This window comes from Vespa mandarinia, chromosome 7, assembly GCF_050613455.1.
Source record: "Vespa mandarinia isolate Hongniang chromosome 7, ASM5061345v1, whole genome shotgun sequence".
In the NCBI taxonomy this organism is placed as follows: Eukaryota; Metazoa; Arthropoda; class Insecta; order Hymenoptera; family Vespidae; genus Vespa; species Vespa mandarinia.
Genome location: NC_140816.1, coordinates 3,332,501 through 3,347,500, shown reverse-complemented (window position 1 = coordinate 3,347,500; position 15,000 = coordinate 3,332,501). Strand labels below are relative to the sequence as shown.

The following is a 15,000-nucleotide window of genomic DNA, read 5'->3' as shown; positions in this document are numbered from 1 at the left end:
TTCTTCTTCTTCTTCTTCTTCATCTTCTTCTTCATCTTCTTCATCTTCTTCTTCTTCTTCTTCTTCTTCTTCTTCTTCATCATCATCATCATCATCATCATCATTTTTTTCATCATCTTCTTCTTTTTATCGCCTGATCCTGTTGCCGTTGTTGCACTTAGGTTATTAAGAAAACGTGATACAGTTAACCTGCGCCCTCCTTACTTGCGACTTTTTTTTCTTTTTTTTTTTTTTCCTTTCTTCATCGATCCCCGCGACAATGATTTTTACATATTCTTACATATTAATCCTTGAATGCATTCGATTGTAATCCAATGAAAGGAAAAAAGAAAATAAAGGAGCTACGCTTGCATTATCGAAATATATCGTTCGCAGATAAAATAGATCGAGGTTTTTAAATTTCTATGATAAGAAAATAAAAAAAAAAAAAAAGAAGAATATATATATATATATATTTTTATATTTACGAGATAGAACTGCATATAGGTAGACTAAGTAGGAGGAGGAGGAGGAGGAGGAGGAGGAGATGGAGATACTATTTCCGTTTGCAAACGTTGCGTATTAGTACGACAAAAGCGTTGGCGGGGACCAAATCGTGATTCAAGGACGCGCCAAGAAATCCGTGGATCGCGTGCTTGCCATAAGTTCTCGCTCGTCGGTATACGCGGACCTTAAGGCAGATAATGACGATGTTTTCTGTCGGCTCACCGCAAAGAGTCACGATCGGACAACTACTGGTAGCTCTGTTACGCGGAAGCCTGGCAGGTAAGTTCGCCAAAAGGGATTCGATGACTTTCCTTCTTTTCCTCCCTTTTCTCCTCTTTCTTACTTCTCCTTCTCTTTCTCTTTCTCTTCCTTTTTCTTCTTCTTCTTCTTCTTCTTCTTCTTCATCTTCTTCGTAGCACGTTCTACTTTGCATATAAACCGCTTCGTCGTGACGATGCCACGTCAAAATACAACCTTCCTTACTTTCCTTTACCTATCCTACTCCTTTCGTCCTTCTCTTTTCATTCTATCCTTTTCTTTTTCCCCCCTCCGTTTTTTTCCTTTTTCTTTTTTCCTTTCTTTTTTTTTTCTTTTTTTTTTTTACCTTCACTCTACATTTCAGCAAATTCTTTTCTACTATGGAATTTCATACTCGGCGAAACGAAAGAAACGAACGGAATCGTATAAACAAACAATTCGTAGATTTTAATGTCATTCAATCGTCGATCGTAAGAATATCCCCCATCGTATTTCTTTTTCTTCCTTTTCTTTTTTTTCTTTTTCTTTCTTTTTTTTTTTTTTTTTTTTTCTTTAATCTTTAACTTTCCATTACGAAAAGTTAGTAAATTTAATTAAGATTTTTTTTCTATTTTTCATTTTTCGAACAGCGCAAACCACTGGCGCGAATCGTAAATCATCTGGCAAGGCTAACAGGTTTATAAACGTATCTATGTTACATGCATACGTTCGTCGTGTATACGCTTGGTAAGATTTGTGAAAAAAAAATAAAAATAAAAATACTTTATTGTATATCTACTACATCGATTTGTTTTGAAATGTTAATGATTGCGACCGATAATGAAAGACGTATCAAGTTGTCAATTTCGTTTTCTCGTTCGCTTTCATGATTATATAAACTCGTTACGAGACGATCGAAACAATGCGTCAAAGTGAGAAATTCAGTTAAATTGATTTTTAACGACAATGTTAGTCAACGGATAATTCTTTTTTTTCTCTTTGTCTTCGTTTTTCATTCAGGAAAAACAGGTACCGTCAGGAAAATACTTGTCAAGTTTAATTTCATCGTTATGAATCAGTTCCTAGTAGATACCAATGCCGATATACTTACACTCATATAAATATTGTATTTACTTCATTCATTTGAATTTGTTTATTATGTCTGATGACATTTAAATTGATAATTTTTCCCTTTTTTTTGCTGTTCTTTTTTCTTCTTTCTTTTTTCTTTTCTTTTTTCTTTTTTCTTTTTTCTTTCTTTTATTTTCTTTTTTTTTTTCTTTTTTTGGTTAATCGAGAAACTTCGAATCGAAAAGTAATACGTAATCGATTTCTAAGCATTCGTAATACACAAAACGAAACATTTTACAAATTGAAATACTTGTGTTTTGTTTTTTCTCAATTATGATTTTAGTGAAAAAATTTTCATGAAAAGTCTTTTTAGGTAACGTATTATCTAGTACACGACGAACGTGAAACATATTTAAATACTGCTACTTTTCGACCACAAAATTTTTCAAGTTGGCTTTGTCATTGTATTTTCACTTTTTTAAACGTTTACGGTCGACCGATTCTATCTTTATGTGTTATTCATATTCATATTAGTTTGCCGATATACTCCCTATCACTTTACGACATTGCATATCTAAATACTTAAGAAGGTACCGGTAAAATTGCTACGTTATATAAATATTATTTACGCATTTGTTGCATTTTCATCGCGATACTTATTAAATGTATTTAATCGGGATTCCAAGTTTTCGCTCTAACAATTTTAATAATCCGATCGTAAACGAGAAAATGTACAAGACCATGGTTTTTATGGATTCTTGAACAGAATCTTTAATACGGTATATAAAAGGTTACTTAAAGAAAAAAAAAAGAAAAAGAAGAAGAAGAAAAAAGAAAAAAAAAGGAATAAGAAAAATAATAAAATGGAAAGAAGAAAATTATTGATAAATATTTCGACTATCAGCATGCGACATATTCCTTTACATGTAGACACATACATTCTGCCGTTGCGATATAGTAATCTGTTCTAGTTGCACTTCCAATAACATGAATCTGTATATGGATAATCGTAATTTTTTTTTTACTCTTTACAATTCAACATTCCGTTATATCTACTATAATCATATCTTCGAACATTTTTCTTTAAACGATCATTATAATTAATTAAATCTAAGTACTTACGTAAGTATCAATATATATGCAACATTACAATTAGAAATAACAGAACCGTTGCAATTTCGATAGATAAATGATAAAGCTCTCATGTAGACAGATAGAAAACGAGAAAGTACGACTTTCAAGATATTCTATCTTGTCAATTTTGATAAATATTAAACGTTCCTTTCTTTTTTTTTTTCTCTCTTTTTCTTCTCTTTGCGTTATGTACCGATGATACTGAGAGATGTATAATATAAAATGTTTCCACGTGAGATTCACCGGATGTGCGAGAAGAGAAAGATAGATAGATAGGTAGAAAGAGAGAGAGAGAGAGAGAGAGAGAGAGAGAGAGAATGATCTTTATCAGATTATTCTGGAACGCTTATGTAAAGTCATCGATATCAAGGTGCATGAAATATATATGCAGTTATTCTTGTTTAACTTTTTATTACTACGTACAACTTTTTTCATTCTAAACAGGATTTTAATATCATAGACATCTGTTTGATATCATTAGTAATCTGTCACTTACTCGTTATTGTACAATGTATCAAAGATAGATCAAAGGAATTAAGAGAAAGTGACTTTTTTTTTCTTTCTTTTTTTTTCTTTTTTTTTGTTTTGAACAAAATCCAACGGAATCGGAATTTTCTATATGGGAAGCACGAACGAACGAACGAACGAACGAACGAACGAACGTACGTATCGAGCAAAAACGAATCTCGCGTGTGGACCGGCATATTGGATCCGCAAGAATTCATTGGATTCACGAATGGGCGGAAGCTCTCGGAGTATCGGCCGCATTTGCAAGCGTTGCGTACAATTACCTCGTTTTCTACGCATTACGCGAGAGTAATGTGTTTTCCACGAGAAAACGACGAGTATCCATGCACGAAGAAATGCAAGGATTGAACGAACCAGCGGATACAACTATATATATATATATATGTGTGTGTGTGTGTGTGTGTGTGTGTGTATGTGTGTGTATATGTATGTATATAAATATATACGTATAAGCTGGTCGATTTGCTATCCACGAGCGAGTATTATGTTGCGATATTTACGAAGCCACAATTATCCCCTCGAGTTTACCTCTTACACGATTACTTGCGGAATTTTAGAATTTTCTTTTCCTTTTACTTTTTTCCTTCCTTAGAATTTTTCTTTTTCTTCTTTTCTTTCCGTTCTTTTTTTTTATTTTTTTTTTTCTTTGTTGTTCTTTTTTCTTTTCTCTCGCAAATTGAAATACGGTCGATCGACATTTTATTATTCAAATTATCCTGTCACACGATATCAGATACGATAAACAAGATAAATAGGGATTCGTACTTTAAAAATGCGATTTCACGAACGTGATGAAATTATCTAAACGTGGGATAGTAGTCGTCCGTTACAATAGATGACCCTTCGTGGAATGGAATGAGATGCGAAAGGGCTGCCGGGAGCGTGGAAGGGTTAAGAAAGTCGCACGAACGAATTTAGGTCTCTCCATGGAGTTAATCGCTTCAAGGTCATATCTCGGGTACGGACACGCGAGCAGGTCAATTTTCAGGTAGAACGATGATGAGTCTCTTTTCTTCGTGCTGATGTTGGTTGTAGGTAAAAGCGTGCGTTTTCTTGAACGCTGACATGGGGCCAAGATGAACGAGTTGAGAGAGAGAGAGAAAGAGAGGGAGAGATAACAACAAAACAAAACAAAAAGATGAAAATAAAAAAAGTCGAAAGAGAAATTTCACGACTATCTCGAAAAACAAACTCGATCCGATTAAAGGGGGAAAAAAAAGAAAAAAAATAAATAAAAACGAAAAAAAGAAAACGAGAGAGAGAGAGAGAGAGAGAGAGAGAGAGAGAGAGAGAGAAAAGAAGAACCAAAATGAAAAATATTACCACCAATAATGACAAACGCTTTTCAATTGATACCAGATTAGATTCTTAAAAATAACAAATGGCGATCCATCGATTTTATGAATTCCCACCTATCCGTCCCTCATACATTCGTATATTACCATAGAAAATTTAGAAAATAAGATATCGATGAAAATGAAAATAAGTAAGGTGGGCCGCCGTCGGGAGGGGGTGGCGAGGGAGGGGAAGGGAAGGGGGGGGGGTAAATGGGATAGGACGAGGAACGCGCAAAGCGCGGATACGATCGTAATTCTCAAATAACAATAACCGGGATATATTTTTACCGGAGGTTTATAGTCTCCGCATATTAAGAACGACGTACAGAATTGTAGAGTACGCTTTTACGAGCGCAGTTATTCATTCGCACCTGAGAGTAACAATTATGCGTTTACGATGGGCCCGCGCGATGTCACGAGTGTGCATGCACGCGCGCACGACGAACGAACGAACGAACGAACATATGTACGTACGTACCACACGTAAACACGTAGTAGTGGACACGTAGGGCACACGTAGTAGACACACATACACGCAAACGGGACGTTAATTCGCCGCATATAAAAATCAATTCCGGTTAATAAAGTCTATCGAGAACAGGCTCGAGGGGGGGCGGGGGGTTGGAGGGCCAGGAAATAAGAAAGGCGAAGAGAAATGAAAAGAGACGGGGTGGGGGTAGGTAAAAAAAAGAGAGAAAAAAAGGAATAAACAAAAAATAGAAAAAAAGATAAAAAAAAAAAGAAATGAAATATTTCAAGCGTAGCCACCGATTATCGTCATTGCTATCGGTGACTATATGCGAATTGAGGGCATCGTCCTTATTTGCATTCATAGGTGATTAAAAACCTGAGGACGCGTCTAGGAAAACTAGCAAAGTTCATAGTATCTTTCAGTTTTTTTTATATTATTATTATTATTATTATTATTATTATTATTATTATTATTATTATTATTATTGTTTTTTTTTCTTCTTTTTCTTTTTCTATTTCTATTCCTCTTATTTTTACTCCATTATATCTTTATCTCTTTCTTCTCTTCTTTACTGTTACTCTATCTCTGTCTCTCTCTCTCTCTCTCTCTCTCTCTCTATTTCTGTTTCTTTATTTGTTTCTCCCTTTTTTGAATAGCTCAAGAAGAGCGTTGACCGCTTACCACATTCTCAATCCTATCGGCCATCTTGATGTCATTCTACATTCTCCGCGATGCGACGAGTAATTAAAACGTAGTCAGCGCTATCTGAGAGATCCCTCGGCGATGATTAAAGTCGCCTAACTGATGCGAGTACACGAGACATCACCGTACCATCTGCATCAACAGATTATGTACTTAATACATATACTTTTATTATACATGTATAGATATATTTATACATGTAGTATATACGTATGTATATATATATATATATATACATCTCAGACTAATATGTCGAAAAAGGATAAGAATCATTTAGATCCGATGATCAATCCAATTTTTTGGAAAAAATTTGCGACATTAATACGATGTTAAATGAGAAATAATTTTGTCATTTAATGGTAAAGAAAACAAAAAAAAAATAAAATAAAGAAGGTTTATGTATAGGCATTCATTCGTTATTCTAATAACGTTAACGCTGTTATCTTCATAGAGACTTGACGCTGCTCTCTTATGCTCTTTTTATCTATCTCTCTTTTTCTCCCTTTTCGAAATTTACCGTATAGGCGGGCCAAAGTTAGGCGGGCCGGCACGGCACGTCGTCACTTTGTGCAATAAATTCATTGCGTTATCCAGTTAGCTCCGAGCGACAACCTCCGAATTCCAGAAATTCGTGCCTCTCCCTTCCTGGAATGCATTCTCGTAACGAGAGTTCGGGCTAATAATAAGACGGAGCCAGGTTCGACGAAAGAACGTCGTTTCGAGACGTGAATCTTTCGTTACATTGTGACAATTAATTCCATTAAATTTCTTTTTACTTTTGTTTTCTTTTTTTTTTTTTTATTAATCTTACTACGATGTCAATATAATTACGTGAAATGATTAGAGAAAATTGATTTTTAAGGTCATCTTTGGACGTCCGAAAAAAATAAAAGAAAGGACAAATTTTGATTATATCAAAGTAAAAATAGTATCAAATAGTATTAATAATCGTATACATGGATAGACAAGTACATAATAATCTAATATAATGTTAATATTATCTTTTCGTACTCACCTGTTTTTCTTGTTTTGTATTTTCTTTTTTTGTTAATGTTTCTTTTTTTTTTTTCTTTTTTTTTTTTTTTCCTTATTTATCACACTACATCATTCTCAATAAGAATAACATGAGTACACTATTCTTCGCACGATCAACTGTCCTGTTCTTAAAAATCGACTTGCAAAATATTTTAAAGAACTTATATCACCAATCGACTGTGGCCCTATAAAATTTATGCTGCACTTCACTTTCAGACAAGGTTGTTACTAAACGAACATTTAAGTCTCGTTAACAGATAACGCGTCTACTTTAACGATGTATGTACACATTACTGATAATATATATATTTCGAAAAATTTTGCATGTTGGACACATTATCGCATGGTTCTATCTATATTCTACCTATCCGTCAAATGGACGTTAATATACCGACCAATTATATTATTTTTTGTTTCAAAATTTTACAAAGATAAATAGATAATCGGTGTAGAACAAATATTTTAGTATACAAGCATATTTCTATTTCGAGGTATTTTATCCTTCGAATTGAAAAAGGAACGGTACGAAAGAAACAAAGTAACCTCGGAGTTGGATCTCGTGAAGTCTCTTAACAGTTCTGCTTCCGAGATTTCTAAGAAGCTGGCCGGAAAGGACAATAAAAATAATCGCTTCAACAAACTGAATCCGGACTCTCTTATATTCTCTTACTCTCTCTCTCTCTCTCTTTCCATCTCTCTCTCTCTCTCTCTTTCTCTTTCTCTTTCTCTTCGGCAGACGTTAACGGGCGACGGTAATGACACCTAATTGCTTTCCAGCGTTCTGCACAGAAACGCCACTCGATTTCGAACAGTGCCGCTAATTTGCGCGTGGCTCGTCGCCGCTTAATTAATCCGCGCTACCGAGAGGGAAACAAGAAGGGAGAACCACCGTCACAACCACCGTCACTACCACTAACCACCATCACCACCACCACCACCACCATCATCACCACTATCTCTAGCATTACCATCATCGCCGGTAGAACTATAGGAGATATGTAGTTGTCGTTCTCGAAGAAGTTAGTTCACTGTGAGATTTCTAACGACTTCTCAAACTTCTTATTTCAAAAGGGACGAAAAAAGAAAAGGGAATAAGGCCTAATGACAAACGTCAAAGAAAATAAATCCCACCCCGATAAAAGAGATGGAAGAGATATGGAAATTAAGAAAAGAAAAAACAAATACGTTCGTGAGCGTCGACTTAGCGTAAGACGGCACAAATCGATTAATATTAATGATTATAGAAGCTACATGAGTATTCAGAGTAAATGAAGCATAACGGTGCTCTTACAAGAGTCTAACGATGATAGGATTAATGAAAATATAAGAGTAGCTTTTCTTCTTTGAGATACATACCTACATGATCGAATCTAAAGTTGATTAATAAAAGATTTCTAATTAACTACATCACGTTCTCTCTCTCTCTTTCTCTCTCTCTCTCTCTCTCTCTCTCTCTCTCTCTCTCTCTCTCTGTTTCTTTTTTTCTTTTTTTCTCTTTCTCTCTTTCTCTCTATGATTACCATATCTATACGTATTTTATTTAATCGATCGATTTCTTCGTATTGATCCTTATAAGGGTAAAAAAAATAAATAAAAAGAAAAGAAAAGATAGAAAGTGAGAAAAAGAAATGGACTGACGGAGATAAGAATTTATCTTTTTCTCGAACGATTTACCACTTTGCATTCAGTGTTGGATTAACGACGGGAAGAGGATAATCTTTGAGAGCCATTCTCCTATGATCTCTCGTTCTAAGATGATGATCTAAGTTTCTTGTGAAACATAGGTACTATTACTGATCGTTCCTTTTTTTTTTTTCTTTTTCTTTTTCATTACTTTTTGTTTCCTCTTTCTTCTTTTTTCTTTTTTTTTCCCTCCCTTCTCTCTTTTTCACGTTTCTCTCATAAATATTATATATTGGCTAATCTAACGGCAAATATCATTCGCACGACATAAGTACGTAAATACATATATATATATATATACACATACGACGAACCTCTTATAATTCCGGTTATAGATAACCAAATAAGCGCACGCTTATTGATCGCGTGTTTAAAAGTTGAAAAAGCGACAAAGCCGCTTTGCGTTTGGCCGGAACATGCGAGTTCGCGATCGTCAAGCTGCCCTTCGCAAAATTGCCTTTTGTCGAGGCTCCTCTTCCCTTCGTTAAGCTTCTACTCTCACGAGATAGCCGAGGGCTTGACGCTTTTCCAAGAAGTCGAACGACATTCTCGCACGATCGCGCTCCGTTACTTTAAACGAATATTCTTTCTATGAATTTAATTCACGAATTTTCACGAGTTTCGTTGAAAACCTTATCGTTTGTCGAACTTCGGAAAATTCTTTATATATCATCCTGTATCATCGATCATGCGAACAATCTTTATCTTTTTTAATAAATTTCGATGGATGTCGATGAAGCGAAAAAAAAAGGAAAAAAAAAAAAAAAGAAAAGAAGATAATTACGACTATGTTGGAACGTAATTACACGAGTATTATCTAGAAACATCGGAGTTTATCATTAACTCATTCTCCGTCTATACATTTTCCTTTTTTCTCCTTTACTTTATTTGTAACGATTGAAAACCCGAAGGAAAAATTTCTGTGCTTTGAAAGCATATAGAAAACGAATTCTACGTGTAATTTGTGACACGCGATGTTCCGATGTCTCTACTAGATTTTCTTTTTCTTTTTTTCTTTTTTTCTTTTTCTTTATTGATCGATTAAAACAGTTGGATAAAAAGTAATTAAACTTTTTCTATTATTTCAAATCAACAGATAGAATAATGGTCTATGATTTATACATTTTAATAGGAAAATAAGAAGGATATTAGAGAGGACAATAAATTGGAAAGTTATACTCTATCTTTTTCTCTCTCTTCCTCTACCTCCCTCTTTCTCTCTCTCTCACTCTTTCTTTATCTATCTTTCTATTTATCTATCTCTCTCACTCGAGGAAATATTCCGCAAGAGAGTAAGAAGATTATCTTAGAATAGGTAAGATTCTTCCTGGTAAACTGGCGCGAAGTTGGCAGCCTCGGCAATTATTGCATACTACCGAGCACGTCCAGTAATTATCAGCGATCGTTCAAGAGCGTCTTCGTACGAGATAATCGTACGGCGTTAGCCCTTTTCGCGAAAAGGGAGTATAGTGTGCCTCCCTTTTCCCTCTTTTCCTGTTCCTTAAGATCTCACCCGTTCTCTTCCCCCCCCTCTCTCTCTCTCTCTCTCTCTCTTTCTCTTTCTCACTTACTCACTCTTTCGTTCGCTATATAGAAGAGAATACGGTCTCGCTCTTTTTCGTTCGATCCTCGAACGATCTCGGAAGGCCTCGCGAAGACTCGGAAACTGTGTTGGCTGGCACACACGAAGTCGAAAGAGGCTTCGCAGGTAATTGCTAGGCCGACGGGTCGATAATGAGCCCTGGCTTCGGAGAACCGATTACACCCGGCCCGAGCCAAAAGCAAAGCCGTAGAGCCGAGAAGCGAAGAGGAAGATGAGAGGAAGAGAAGGAGGAGGAAGAAGAAGAGGAGGAGGAGGAGGAGGAGGATCGGAGAACCAAGAGAAAGTGAAAGAGAGAGAGAGAGAGAGAGAGAGAGGGAGAGAGAGAAATAGAAAGAAAGAAAGAAAGAAAGAAAGAAAGAGAAAGAAAAGAGAAGAAGGAAGGGAGATAGATCTTGAGGTATCATGAGAGTAAGGAAGATGAAACGACGTCGAACGAGGGTGATCCTTTGATGGTGAAGATCTTTCGGAGCTCCACGCTACGACCTGCCGCTGGATAATCCTCAACGAATCTTCCTCTCTCACACAGCGCCATCGATTCTTCTCTCTTCTCGATTGTTTTAAAGAGAATTTCGATGAACTACGTATAACCATGATCGTATCACGATGTTGAAAAGAAAAAAAAAAGGAAAGAAAAGAAAAGAAAAGAAAAGAAAAGAGAAAAGAAACGAAGGAAAAGAAAAAACAAAAAAAAAAAGGTAATAACTCTCTGATCGTACTGTTCTGTTCTAACGTTTCGAAAATCTCTTTGATGATTTGAAGAATAATTATGTATCGTTAAAAAGACGAAAAAAGAAAAAAAAAATGAATCTCGTCGTATCTTTAAAAGGAATATACGTTCGTTCAAATAGATAAGGACGATGTTTCAACGTTAATAAGTTTTTATTGATCGAAGTAATAAGAATAAATAAAAATTGTATAATCTTTCGTTGATAACAAAATGCAGTAACGGTATATAATGTAATCTAATACGCGTTATCGGTGCCCTGGACGATTAATAAAAGAAAAAGATACGAGAGAAAATGATAGTCTAGTAGTAGATAAAAAACTATATCCATTTGCGTTGATCCGTGGCAAAAGAAAGATAGACGTACGATTAGAGTTAGACAATATATATATATATATATATATATATATATATATATATATATATGAGAAAGAGAGAGAGAGAGAGAGAGAGAAAGAGTTATAGTTAATTACTAAATTATCGGCGACAGATCGGCGATGAGAGAAATTCGAGTCACGGGACTAAGAGGGACAGGAGGAGGAAGACGGGGGATAAATAAGAGGCGGGTCTTCGAGTAATAATAATAATGATAATGATAAGAAGAAGAAGAAGAAGAAGAAGAAGAAAGAAGAAGAACGAAGAAAGAAGAAGTTCTTCCTGTATCGTCCGATGAAACCTGCCTAGATTTCTCTCTTTCGCTACCGGGATGGGAGAGGGTAGGTGATCTAATTTCCCGAGCGGTCGTGCAGAAAATGATCTTGGCCGCGATTACGAAACGGCTTCCAGTCTTTATCGGTTCTGATGCCGCGGGCCATCTTTTTTCATCGGTCCCTTTTTCGTTTCCTCCCAATAGACTCACCGTTTTTCCTTGAGACCGATTTCTGGACCAACATAAAGAATTTTGAAAATTTTGTAAGACTCCTCTTAAAAATAAAGTTTAACTTTCTCTTTCTCTCTCTCTCTCTTTCTTTCTCTCTCTCTCTCTCTCTCTCTCTCTCTCTCTATATATATATATATATATATATATAAATATATATAAATATATAAATAGATATATATATATCTATTTAACTGTCTCTATCTCTATCTCTATCTCTATCTCTATCTCTGTCTCTGTCTGTCTGTCTGTCTGTCCGTCTCTTTTTCTCTCGTTTCTTCATCTTATATTCTCTTTCTTTTTCTGTCCTTTTCTCTTTCTCGTGCGCGTATCATTGACGTAACGATGCACGAAGTGTATAAGTCGGGAACACGCAGAGAACTCGGGCGGCGTTAGATGGCGATGGCCCTTCTTGGCCTCGAGGACTGTTTATCCCATAATTAACATAATGAGATAGGAAACGTTGATATTAGCACTAAGTTAGTTAATAGCGCATTTAATATATAAAACGTCGTTGGTTCGCGTGAAATGTTTCTTACATATATGAATGAATCAATCCCCCTAAAACGAGATTTTGCAAATCGAAAAAAAAATGTTAAATATCACGAATTAGAATTTGTCATCAAGTATAAATCGTAATTTAATTTTTCTTTACGTCTCGTACGCATTTGGATTCGCATCATTTTCGATGGAAGGATTACGAAGAAGAAAATAACTAAAACTGGTGGTCTTCCTTTGTCCATCGAAAAACGCCTGATGTCTTAATCCCCGGAGGCGTTGCATAATCCACAACAGCTGCTCGAACTCGCGAAAGAGGTGCTAGTTATATTCAGAATTCTTTTCGCATCTGGTAACTTCTTCGTATTGTTTTTATTATTTTTTTTTTTTAATACAAAATTTTTTACCATATATCGTTTACAGAAATTTACAGTTCCTTTCTCTCCTTCTCTTTATCTATCTATTTATCTATCTATCTATCTATCTATCTATCTCTCTTTATTTTACCATTTCAAGAATTAAGAAAAAGAATTAATAATATATTTTATTATAAAAAGATACAAGTGACAAGACATTTCTCTGATATTATTTCAAAGACTTCGAAGAAATTTATAATTATAAATGTAAAACTAACGCAAGAGAGAAAGAAAGATAAAAAGAGAAAAATATATAAGGGGAAAGAAAGAAAGAGAAAGAGAGAGAGAGAGAGAAAAAGAAAGAAAGAGAGAGAGAGAGAGAGAGAGAGAGAGAGAGAGAGAGAGAGAAAGGGTACCCTTCGAAGAGAAGGATTAGCTTGGAGGGCAGTCGACGAGTCCTGCGAAGGTACTGATCCTCTCTCTCTCTCTCTCTCTCTCTCTCTCTTTTTCTCTCTCTCTCCTTTGTTTCTTTTCGGACAGTCGGAGCCAGAGGTCTCCGATGGCGCCTCTCTCAAGATATAAATTAATTAGATTTGTGTGGGGGGTGTGTCAGCGAAGTGCCGACACCATGTTCCCTTTCCTTTTATCTCTTTCTCTCTCATACATACACATACACAAAAACAGTTTCATTTTTCTTCTCTCTCTCTCTCTCTCTCTCACTCTCTCTCTCTTTTTCTTTCTTTCTCCCCTCTCTCTCTCTTTCTCTCTCCCTCTCTCTTTCTTTTTCTATCTCTCTTTTTTTCTTTCTTTCTCCCCTCTCTTTCTCTCTCTCTCTCTCTCTCTCTCTCTCTCTCTCTCTCTCTCTCTTTCTCTTTCTCTCTCTTTTTTTTCAGACCGTGCGTCGATTCGCATAACGTTCGGTTCGAAGATAAAATTTAGCCTCGTCTCTCGCGTGCCAAAACTCCATTTCACGATCCACGATTTCGTTCGTCGTCGTCGTCGTCGTCGTCGTCGTCGTCGTCGTTGTCGTCGGTGAACGAACAGAAAACATTAACTCGAATCGAAAATATTACAAGAAAACTTGACGATGATTTAGGAGACAATCGACAAATTTCCTGGCCATTACTAAGAGGTACGTATATATGTACATATCTATTCGGTGACATATTACTATTATACAGGTATTATATATTATCAACGTTTTATATCGAAGCTTGATCGATCACACGAATATGTGTAATACATGGATTATTTATATATTCATAGAATATCTATCTATTATAAGGGAGTGATTAACTAAGACTCGTGATTTAATAAATAATTATGTGCATCCGCTTATAATATCCTTATCAGATTATTTTTCATACTATTTATCCTTGAGTAAAAGTTCACATCGTAATAATATAATTAATATTAATAATAGAATGAAAAAGTTATATGAAGTTATCGTAATAATATTTTAATATGCGAATTAAATGTTATGTCCATACTCGAAGGAAAAATGGAATATTAAAAATGATTGATAGAAATCAACGTCTACGGAAATATTATCGAAAGATACAAATGTTTCTGTGACGTTGTCGTACTGACATAACATCAAATATTTTTTTATCACTCTTAAACACGTAACACATATGCAGAGAGAGAGAGAGAAAGAGAGAGAGAGAGGAGGGGGGAGGGAGGAAGAAAAAAAAGGTACAACGACAGTTGGGGCATCGACGGTGGTGGCTAATTACACGTGAAGTTACACGACAGACATCATCTCTTCTTACGGCCATTAATTTCTCACGACATTTCATTTAATTACTCTTCACGAGACTTATTTCTCTTAAAAATATTCACAAATTCTATGACTTATTTTCTTCTTTTTTTTTCTTTTCTTTTTTTTTTTTTTTTTTTAACCAATAAATGTCAAAATTCTAAGTCACTTGTCTTAGAAATTTCGACATTCAAATTTCTTTCTTCATAACTTTTTATGATATCGTACGAGCACTTGGTTTTTCTCTAATACTCCTTTTCCCTTATTATTGCTCTTTAAATAACCCCTTTTCTTTTTTTGAAAACGATTGTTCATTGATCGCGTGTTTAACATACTTCTTAAAGCGCGCGCGGTATTCTTGCCCAAACTCTTACGTTTTATATTAATAATAAAATAATCTAGAGAATTTAGTTAAAATTAAAAAAAAAAAAAAAAAGTTGCATACAGATAAGCATATACACATAAATTTGAGAAAAAGAAAAGAAAAGAAACTCTCTC

The 15,000-nt window shown here is 35.2% G+C and overlaps 1 protein-coding gene across 1 annotated transcript in view; it reads right to left on the bottom strand.

Moving 5' to 3' along the window:
- The window catches only part of Sp1 (transcription factor Sp8), a 108,656-nt gene that overhangs the window by 91,780 nt on the left and 1,876 nt on the right, over positions 1-15,000 (bottom strand). The window lies entirely within an intron of this gene.